Source organism: Artemia sp. Qi Xiang Cuo, chromosome 21 (genome assembly GCF_049724085.1).
Source record: "Artemia sp. Qi Xiang Cuo chromosome 21, ASM4972408v1, whole genome shotgun sequence".
NCBI classification, from domain to species: domain Eukaryota; kingdom Metazoa; phylum Arthropoda; class Branchiopoda; order Anostraca; family Artemiidae; genus Artemia; species Artemia sp. Qi Xiang Cuo.
This window is the reverse complement of record NC_142814.1, coordinates 25,701,004-25,710,834: the sequence shown is the minus strand read 5'-3', so window position 1 is coordinate 25,710,834 and position 9,831 is coordinate 25,701,004.

Genomic DNA, 9,831 nt, shown 5'->3' with positions numbered 1-9,831 from the left:
TTTTAAATTTTGACTTGATTATTCATTTTCATCTTTTGTTTTATTTTAGGTTACATTCAGTCACTCGTAGCTAATTTCTGTTTCACTTATTAAATTATGTGATTATTGTTTGTTTTAGATTTGAATAGTTGCTCTTCACTTTCCTTTGAAAATCTTATTCTTGGAGAAAGTTATTTAAATAATACATGTTTGTTTTACTATTGACAGGTATATGGTATGGGTCGATTGTAGGAATGTGTAATGTCTTCCTGCTAAAAACTAAATGTTAAATTGCTGTTTAAATTTAAGGTACAACTCTAGAACATTTGTAAAAAGACACCTTGTATATACGTAAGCAAAGTTGAGGAAATGGAAGGTGGTTTTGGAGGGAGTACATGCCTAGTGGCCCCACTCTTGTCCAAGCACAAATTAATTTCTTGGTTTTAGGGGACTTAAAGGAGGATTAGAAAATTCACTGATCCAAAAAAAATATTAAAAACTTCAAATACCTCCCCCCCTCGATAAGGCTCTGTGGCTAGGAATGCAAGGAGAAAGAAAAACGAGACAACCAAAAGACAAAAAAGAGACAAAAGAAAATATGAGAAAAGTAATACAGACACACAAAAAAAGAAAACATCAGTCAGCAACCAACTGGTTACTCACCAAAAACCAAGCTAGAGCAAAGTTACTTGCCCAATAAACAAAACAGAACACAATTCTAACTTGAACCAGAGACATCAACCACCCGTGGGCATTAAAAAAAAAAAAAATTCTTTCTCTTTCTTTTTGTGTTTATATTATCTTAATTATTATTCTCAAAAATTGGTGATTATTGATTGCCAGCTTTATTTTAATAATTAAATAAAAAAACAAGTTTTCTTTTAACTGAAAGTAACGAACGACGTTAAAACTTACAACGTACAGAAATTATTCCGTGTATGAAAGGGGCGGTCCCCTCCTCACCGCCGCGCTATTTAAAGTTTTTTAAAACTCACTAAAGTTTCTCATTGTTAAAAAAAAATAAGAGTCGTTAGAAAGTCAAACTTTAGCATAAAGAGCAAGGTGTTGAGGAGGGGACAGCCCCTTTCATATACGGAATAATTTCTGTTCATTTTAAGTTTTAACGTCGTTCCTTACTTTTAGTTAAAAAAAATGTTTTTTTATTTAATTTTTGAACGTTTTTGAATTAATGCAGGTTTTGATTTTGGCTCACCTTACATGAATAATTAAAACAAAATTTGCATATTAATTTTACTTTTATTTGGTTACAGTGGCTTTCTCAAAACTTGTTTAATTTTATTTACGAATGTTTTTATTAGTAATAAATATACGTAACTTACGAATTAACTTACGTAACGAACTTCTATATTCATATATTTTTAATAGGTATATTAGGGGGCTCGCCCCCTAGTCAATACCTCGCTCTTTAAGCTAAAGTTTGAATTTTGTTCCAATTCTTTAAAAATGACCCCTTAATCACAAAGGCCGTTATTTAGAATAAATAGCTCTTATGAAAGTACTAAAAAAATCTTTGGCTTAAAGAGCGAGGTATTGACTAGAGGGTGAACCCAATCATACACGTAATATTTTCTGTTCGTTTTATTTTCTGTTCGTTTTTAATATTTTCTGTACTCCTTATTTTCAGTTGGAAAACTTCTTTTTTATATATTTAATTTCTGATCCTTTTTTTTTAAATAATGCTGGGACATCCGGCGCCTCCTTCATAACAATGTCCCTTCCCCCATGAAAACTTCCTTCATGGAAAGATCTTCCCAAATAACCCCCGACCCACCTATCCCCCTACTACCAGAAAAAATCCCTCCTGAAAACGTCTGTATACTTCCTAATAACCAATACTATATGTTAACATTGGGCAAAGTTCATAACTTTCAGCCCTCCTCCGGGGACTTCGGGAGATTAAGTCATCCTAAAGGACATACTTATCATATTTTCAACCATGCTGAACAAAATGGCTATCTCAAAATTTTGATCAGGCGACTTTGGGAAAAAAATGAGCGTGGGAGGGGGCCTAGTTGCCCTCCATTTTTTTTGTCACTTAAAAAGGGCACTAAAACTTTTAATTTCCTTTCCAATGACTCCTCCCACGATATTCTAGGACCACTGGGTCGATACGATCACTCCTGGAAAAAAATAGTTAAAAAAAATAAAATAAACACGCATCCGTGATCTTTCTTCTGGCAAGAAATGCAAAATTCCACATTTTTGCAGATAGGAGCTTGAAACCTCGGCAGCAGGGTTCTCTGATACGCTAAATATGATGGTGTGATTTTCATTAAGATTCTATAACTTTTAGGGGGTCTCCCCTTTTTTCGAAAATCAGCCAAATTTTCTCAGGCGCGTAACTTTTGATGGGTAAGACTAAACTTGATGAAAGTTATATATTTGAATTCAGCATTGGAATCTGATTCCTATGATGTATCTATTGGTATCAAAAACCCCTTTTCTAGAGTTTCGGTTACCATTGAGCCAGGTCGCTCCTTGCTTACAGTTCGTTACCACGAACTGTTTGATTCCAAACTGGGGTAGGTACTGTGCTAATTTAATTCGTCATGATGGGAAGTGATAAAAAACTTTCAAAATCCTGTTCTGGGGATTTCTGCTACATTGCTGGGCGTCTTCTTGAGCTTCAAAATATCCCAATAAATGTTTTAGTATTTTAAATAATTCTATAGGTCAAGAATAAAAAGCCGGTTCAAATTTTCCTTCCTCAATAAATGGCCAATATATTTCTAACTTAAAGGGGCACACTCAATGTGGCAAAACAAATAGATAACAGCAAACAACGCCAGAAATACTAACTCATATGCATCAAGTTGTACAGGAGAAGCCATCATGTTGTCTTGACAAGTGCATTTCTGAATACCCTGTATTTTAAACCGTAGAAAACAAGATTTCAAACAGTTCTTGGTAGCAAACTGTAAGTAAGGAGTGACCCGGCCCAATAGTAACCAAAACTCTGAAAAACAGAACTTTGATACCAATAGATATATCAAAACAATTGGATTTTTATGCTGATTTTAAATACATAAGTTTATTATGTTTAGTAATACCCATCAAAGGTTACGAGCCTGAGAAAATTTGTCTGACGTCGAAAAAAGGGGGGAAAACCCCCTAAATTCATAAAATCTTAATGAAAATCACAACATCACATTCAGTGAATCAGAGAACCCTACTGTACAGGTTTCGAACTCCTATCTGCAAAACTGTGGAATTTTGCACTTTTTGCCAGAAGAAAGATCACAGATGCGCGTTTAGTTTTTTTCCAGGGGTGATTGTATCAGCCCGGTGGGCCTAGAAGATCGAGAGAGGGCTCTTTCTAAAGGAAATTAAAAGTTCTAGCACTCTTTTTAAGCGACCAAAAACTTGGAGGGCAACTAGGCCTCCTGCCACGCCACTATTTTCCCAAAATCGTCCGATCAAAATTCTGAGATTACTATTTTATTCAGAATAGTCGAAAGGTCTAATAATTATGTCTTTGGAGATAACATGACGCCCCTCCACAACCCCTGGGGAAAGGTCCTTAAGTTATAAAACTTGCCCATTGTTTTACGTATAGTATTTGTAAGTATTTTGGGAGGTATGCATAAGTAGAATGTGCATAATGAATTAGAGTACTTTACGTTCCTTGGCACCTTTTCAAGGCACTTTTGAGGTTCAGTGATTTGTATCAAGGCCAGGTACTTTTGAGGATCTATGAACCGTATCAAGGCCATACACTCTTGAATGTCACTTTACTCTCTAGCCTTGAGAGATAGTAGTGCAATGACTTAGTTGCACAATAGATTCTGAGAGTTCTATGGCTCTCATGCATCATTGCGCCATATGGGTTAGAGTGATTCCAAGTTTCATTGCCCTTGAGTCAATAAATTCTTACATAATTGGTGTATTTAGCCTTGAGCGTTTACACTTAACTTATTCATCCTTAGACAGGAAGCAAAATATATATCATTTGTATAATTCATGCCTGGATATAAATATCAAGATAAATCCGAAAGACAATAATATGATTAGCATATATTCAACCTTCAGAACTCAATTGTTTCAAGTACACTCAAAGCGTTGAAATGCTAATAGCTTACAGAACAATCCTTAGAAATCAAGTAGAGATGGGGTTATAAATGCAAACGACAATACTATGAATAAATTCTTTTTTATATTTGGATTGAATGAAACCGGTAAACGGTTGAAACTTTAATGGCTTACCAGCTAAGGGTAAATCTGAGGGAATGGTGACTCCCATGCCACATTATATACATATTACAATATGATTAGCATATATTCATCCTTCACAAGGTCAATTGATTGAAGTAGAGAAAAGCGATTAGGATCAACCTAGCTTCACTTCTTGGCTGTGGTCGCTATTATACACAAGTACCAAGTGAGAAGTGCAGTTAATATAGAATATTGTTTAGTATTGGAGCTACTACAAATTCTTCTTACAAAAAGTCGTTTACATTTTAGGCAATAATACTCCCCCATTTGTTTGTACTTTTTTTTTAATTTAATGTTTTTTGAACTTTCATTTTTTAACATAAAAATTTTTTTCAACTCTTTTACATGCCTTAAAATGATAAGAAATGTACTTAAAACAAAAAAAAATCACATTTGATATTTTCGAAATACGGAATGAGAATGGCAGATATGTTAGTCGTGATTTTTACTATTAGAAAAATAATGTTTGTAGTATCATTTTCCTTGTTTTTTACTTGTAATTTTTTGAACTCGAAAAATTTTAAAACTTTTTTTTATTATTTATGCGGCTGTACCAATGGTACTCTATGGCTGGTTATCCACACTACCTACTTTATTGTATGTTTTCAATCAGCATTTTTTGTACATTGGAAACATAAACGCTTGCATCATATATAAAAAAAATGAAGATGAAATATTCAAAGAAAGTGTTTGCACAGGACAAAATCATCGTTGCGTTGAATGCTGACAATGTAAAATATTTGAACTATGAAACAAGAAATAATGGGGATTTTATTGGAAATGTATGCGTGCATTGTCATGAAAGTAAGAGATTACATTTCTTTGGACTACCGAAACAAGTCGCTGATGCTGGATATTCAAGAGTGAGATATCAAGAGATGACAGTCCCCAAAGAGAATGCGAACATAAAACTAATAGTTGACGATAAGGGTCAAATTCTTGCTCATGGCTCTGGCAAACCGTACCAGTTGATAGATTCTATTGCCGTTGTTCTTTCTGATATTACTATTCAAATGAAAGCAAAGGGGAAAAGAAAGGCTTATTACTGCGCTTATGTCATAAAGCACATCTTATCTACGTGCCAGAACTGTTACCTGTGTAAAAATAATGTGGTAATAATAGAAAGTGAAATCGAAAGCAGAATAAAAAGGACATTGGCATACAATATAACAGGGGTATAAAGATGAATTGATGGAAAACAAAGCGCATGTGAACATTATTACTGCCATTGATCGTGTACCAACAGGTATAGTCAATGAACCCAACAATACCAATGACAAAATGTGTAATGCTGTTATAGCTGAAACCCTGTTAAAACTCGTATATGACTTCAAAATGGAATAAGTGCAAATGTCAAGAAAAAATATAATGAAGTGTATTATGGAATGTATTCAAAGAAATAATTGTTTTATTTTTATGATAATATTCTACATGTCTTTTTTCAACAAAAATATTTTATGCATTACTTTGTTGTGTTTCCATTATTTAAGGGTACAATAGCAAGTCAAATGTTTAGAATGTTTATTAAAAAGTCGGAGATGTAAGAAAAGTAATTTTTAGACATAGATGCTACTAGCAGGCTAATAGGGGATATATTAGAAACTGAGATAGGTTAACAGAGCTTTTACCAAGTCTGAGAGAGATTAACTGAATTATGTTCTCCAAAACTCGCACAGACAAGCAAACACCCGCCCAGACCCAAAGGCACAGTGAGAAAATTCAGAACCGAAGTGGAACTTTTTTCTCTTCTTTGGAAAAATCCAGAATTGAACTACAACTTTTTTTCTCTTCTTTGAGAAAATTCAGAATTGAACTGTTACTTTTTCTCTTCTTTGAGAAAATTCAGAAGAAAACTTGAACTTTTTTTTCACTTCTTTGAGAAGGGATTAGAACCCAACTGTTGCCATCCATTCCACTATAGCTATGGATGCTTTCTAAAAGCCAGAATATAATTTTCTTTATTGAAAAAATTCTTTTAAACATTTAGACTTTTATTACTTTAAGAAGCTGCAACCTAGTAAAGAGCAAACCACTGCCCATAGTAACTAAAAGTTAAAAAATGCGTTTAGAAAAAAAAACTGCCCAGTAAATAAAAAATTTCCATCTGACACTGATTCAGGAATGGTAACTATCGTTTCAGTTCGTATTAAAAATAAAAGTTTATTGGGAAAAGAAATTAATTGTGATTTCGAAAAAAAGCCTTAAATCTCTCAAAAATGGTGTCAGATAAAAATAAAAAGTGTACCATTCGAATCAGAATAGCTGAAAACTTTATTTAGGCAAATTACAGTCCCCAACCTTGAAAAACAAGAAAAATTACTTTTTGTTTGGGTAGCACTGATCTGTCTCCCTTTTTTTCCTTTTTTTCCAGGGCTAGCGGTTTACCAGAACATCATAGAGACATGATTAATGGCTCATTAGAAAGCTGCTTCCCACATCTACGTGCTTTTTTTTATAAATTCCACCATCTGCAAGTGCCATATGGCACAAAAATGGCGCATTATGTGCCATTTCTCAAGTGGTGGGGCTAGTGGGCTACAAAAACATCGTAGACAGATGTTTAATAGCTCACATTAAAGCTATTTCTCATATCTACGTTTTATTTATAAATCCACCTGCAACTGCCAAATGACTCTAAAAATGGCACTATTGATGCCATATCCCAAGTGGAAAAGCTAGGGGCTAGTGGACTGCCAGAGCTTCTTAAAGTGATGTTTAATGGCTGATTTGAAAGCTATTGTTCATATTTACGTGATTTAAATCAGTTTTGAAATTCGTAACTTCCAAATAGCACAAAAAACAGTCCCTACGGTGCCACTTCTTAAGCTGAAAAGCTTTGACTTATAAAACGGTATCACTCTTATAATTATTTTCCAAACTCTTAACTGGATATTTACAAGGGGTCCTTATCGTATACTCCCCCTCCCAGCCGACTTAGTAAGTCTCATTAATCTGTTGGGTTGGGAGAGTTTACTATAAACTCTTTAACGCGGTCAGAATCAAAAGTCAAAAAGTCCCCTCCCCCCCCCAAAGTCATCCAACCACTATCTTGAGATAGTCATTTTGTTCAACGTAGTTCAAAGATCAAATATCTTTGGTTTTGATGATGATACGAACCTCCATACTCCCTGGAGAAAGGGCTGTACACTGTATCGGTATCGGGCGTATTTATATCACGCGTACGGCGTGAGCATATTGTTATTGTGTGTATTGGCATCGCATGTGTCTAGACAGATGTTTAATAGCTCATATAAAAGATTAATTAAAAAAACTTTTTTCACAAATTAAGTTTTTCAAAGAACAGTAAAGAACTCCATTAAACAAAAAATGAGCAAAAATAAAATCAAATAATCTACCAAGCGTGAAACTACCACAAATCAGCATCGATAAATAAATAAAAACCCAAAATGAACAGAAATTACAATAAATAACCGAGTCAAACTCATAAGGAGCAGAAATTAACATAAGTTGGGCTCAAAACCCCTATGACTTCCCAAGGCCAGAACATAATTTGCACTTTACTGAAAAAAATAAATGTTTTTACTTTTATAACTTTAATAAATCAAATAATATTAAAATTTTGATTACTAAATATCAGTATAGGCCTATGTATATTGAACTGACAATGCACATTCATTTATATTTTTTTAAGTAAAGGGCAAATTATGTTCTGGCCTTCGGAAGGCAAAGGGGTTTTGAGCCCAACTTATGTTAATTTCTGCTCGTTTTGAGTTTGACTTGGTTATTTATTGTAGTTTCTGTTCGTTTTGGGTTTCATTTATTTATCGATGATGATTTGTGGTAGTTTCACGCTTGGTAGATTGTTTGATTTTGTTTTTGCTCATGTTTTGTAGAACGTGTTGTCGTAGAAACTTCAAAAAGGGCTCATTCGATTAGAAATTAGAATGGCTAGTGCCCTTTTTAATAGTCGAAAGTAATTGGAAGGCAAGTAACACCTCGTCCACGCCCACCATTTCCCCAAATACATTTAATCAAAATTTTGAGATAGCCATTTTGTTCCACGCAGTTAAAGTTCGGGAAATTATACCTTTGAGCAGGACAATCCCCCCACAGTCTTCAGGGCAAATGTTATAAGTTATGCCCTGTGGGCATAGAAGTTTTTATTGAAATCTTTGTCGCAGAAACTTGAAAAAGAGCTCATTCGATTGGAAATTCAAAGGTCTAGTGCCCTTTTTAATAGTCGAAAGTGATTTGAGGGCAACTAGCCCCTTTTCTCGCCCACCTTTTCCCCGAACACATCCAATCAAAATTTTTAGATAGCCATTTTGTTCAGTGTTGTGGATTTCCAGATAGAAATTATGTTTTTGAGGAGGACAATCCCCCACAACCTTAAGGACAGTCGTTATAAGCTATGCCCTGGGGGCATATAAGGTTTTTATAGAACGCGTCGTCGTAGAAACTTCAAAAATGGCTCATTCGATTGGAAATTCAAAGATCTATTGCCCTTTTTAATAGTCGAAAGTGATTTGAGGGCAATTAACCCCCCTCTCACGCCCAGTTTTTCCCAAACACATCCAATCAAAATTTTTAGATAGCCATTTTATTCAACGTAGTTGAAAGTTTTGGAAATTACAACTTTAAGGATGACAACCCATCCCCCCTAAACTCTCAGTTCAAGGTTTGTAAGTTATGCCCTGGGAGCATGTAAGGTTTTTATGGAAAGCGATGTTGTATAAACATCAAAAAAGGCTCATTCAATTGAAAATTGAACGGGCTAGTGTCCTTTTCATAGTCGAAAGTGATTGAAGGGCAACTAACCCCCCTCTTACGCTCACCATTTCCCCAAACACATCCAATCAAAATTTTGAGATATACACTACGTTAAACAAAATGGCTATCTCAAAATTTTGATTGGATGTGTCTGGGGAAATGGTGGGCGTGAGAGGGGCGTTATTCTTTGTCCAATCACTTTCAGCGATTAAAAAAGGCACTAGCCCTTTCAATTTCCAGTCAAATGAGCCCTTTTGAAGTTTCTACGACAACGCTTTCAAAAAAGCCCTATATGTCCCCTGGGGATAACTTACAACCCTCGCCCTGAGGGCTGGGGAAGCGGTTGCCATCCTCAAAGACCTAATTTCCAGAACTTTCTACTACGTTGAACAAAATGGCTATCTGAAAATTTTGATTGGATGTTTTTGGGGGAATGATGGGCGTGAGAAGGGGTTAGTTACCCTCCAATCACGTTCAACTATTAAAAGGGCACTAGCCCTCTCAATTTCTAATTAAATGAGTCCCTTTTGAAGTTTTTACGACAACTCTATCATTAAAATCCCTACATGCCCCAGGGTATAGCTTACAACCTTTGCCCTGGGGACTCTGGGGGGTTTGTCATCCTTAAATACATAATTCCAAGAACTTTCAACTACGTCGAACAAAATGGCTATCTCTAAACTTTGATTGAATCTCTAAACCTTATATGCCCCCAGGGCATAACTTACAACCATTGCACTGAGGGCTCTGACGGGAGTAGAGGGGACCCTAAAGCCCCCACGACTCACCCCTGCTGCCACCTACAACTTTTTTTAACACCATCACCAGAACCACGTGGTTTATGGTTTTTGTCAGTGAGAATTTGAAAAACAGGAATTTTGTCACATT